This window comes from Elephantulus edwardii, unplaced genomic scaffold (genome assembly GCF_000299155.1).
Source record: "Elephantulus edwardii isolate Elephantulus edwardi_28Jun2011 unplaced genomic scaffold, EleEdw1.0 scaffold00048, whole genome shotgun sequence".
NCBI lineage: Eukaryota > Metazoa > Chordata > Mammalia > Macroscelidea > Macroscelididae > Elephantulus > Elephantulus edwardii.
The window spans coordinates 114,796-116,598 of NW_006399798.1; positions in this window are offsets into that span (position 1 = coordinate 114,796).

A 1,803-nucleotide genomic window follows, 5' to 3' on the forward strand; every position below is an offset into this window, starting at 1 on the left:
CTTCTGTGTCTGCCAATTCCTTTTGATACAGTGACTCAGTATATTCTTTCCACCTTCTTTTAATACTTCCTGGATCATTTAATATTCTTCCAAAAGCATCCTTGATTATAGCAACTCGAGCTTTGAATTTGTTCTTCAGTTCCTTGAGCTTAAGAAATGCTGAGCAAGTTTGGCCCTTTTGATTTTCTGACTCCAACTCCTTGCACATTTCATTATAATAGGGGTTTGAAATGCCATAATGACCTCCCAATGTGGACAGTGTTTGGTCAAGCTCCCAGTTGTAAGACATATTTGGAAGCAGGAATGGCATCCAATTCCCAAACCCCATGCCTATGGAAACTCTATGAACCTGGAAAAATTATAATAGTTATAGAAAGGCATTAGGTCTTTTGTTCATGGGGTATCTAAGAGTCAGTGCTCAACTCGATGACAATCGACAACAACCTGTTTATTTAGGGCTCTATTCAATTTGAATAGAGCACTTAATTTTGACAAACTGAAGGGAGAGCCAATCTCTCAGAAAAAGACAGGGCCAGGCCTGCATTTGAGAACTTGGGCCGGGCCAGCTTCAGTGAGGACAGCTGTAGGGTCCTCCATCTGAAAGAGGCTGTGCCTGGGGCCTGTTGGAGATGCAGGAGCAAACTGTGGCATTAGAGTCACTTCATTTACATGTCCGCATGCCCACGTGCCAATCTCAGATGCCTGGAGGGCTGGATAGAAAGTAAGGATGCCCACCTTCATAGGGTCCCCAGAGAGAACCCCTAACACAAACCCACAAGCCCCATGACCAGGGAGCTGATTCAAACTCGAGGTGGCTTCAGTGTTGTGTGGCAGTCAACCTGCTGCTCCATGGAGATTTGGGGGCTGATATCTTTATAGACCACACTGCAGGCCTCTTACACAGCACTGCTCTGATCACCAGTTGAGTGCAAGGTGACTTTAGACACTCTAAAAAACAGAAAGCAACAGCCACTCCCTTACCCTATCGCAGAGAACAGAGCACACCCACAAATCTCTCTAGAAGCAGACAGACACATCTTCTGCAGAGCAGCTAGCAGTTTCAGTTGTTAGTGTAGTGTTTAAACATTGTGCCACCAAGGCCTCTTGCTCAGCTCTTATTCACTAATTACTGTCAGGTTGGAACTGACTCATAATTGACCCTCCCACCCACCCATTGGTTTTCCAAGGCTGTAAAATTGCATGAAAGGTGATGGCCTGTCTTTCTCTGTCTGAGTTGCTAATGAATATAAATTGCTAGAGGTGTGCAGCCTCTGGGTTCAGGAGCAGAATTTTCCACGGACTAAACTCTCAAAGTAAAACAAAACAAAGTAGTCTGAAAAATTATATACTATATATGATTACAACTAAATGATTAGATGATGCTGGAAGAGATAAAACTACAGAAGTGCCCAAAATCTCAGTGGCACTAGGGATCAAGGGGCTCCAGGGCAGATGGCTTGGTGGAGCACGGGGGGCATGTTGGGGACTGAAATGGTTCTATATATACTGTGATGGTAGTGACACGGAGTGAGCCCTCTGTGATCTGTCTCTGTTGTTGCTAGCTGCATACTGCTCACAGCCACACTCTGAACAACAGATGTGAACTTTGCCCTATCTGCACCATCATCTCTGCCATGCTCAAACCTATTGTAGCAGTCATTGTGTCAATTCACCTTTGGTGTTCAGTTAGTTCAATGTATCAGCACTGTCCATAGTCCCACAGGTATGCAAAGTGCTGCTACAGAGGATACTGACAGCGCTCTCTTTCTATAGACCCAAACCTGTTCTTTTTTTTTCTTCTAT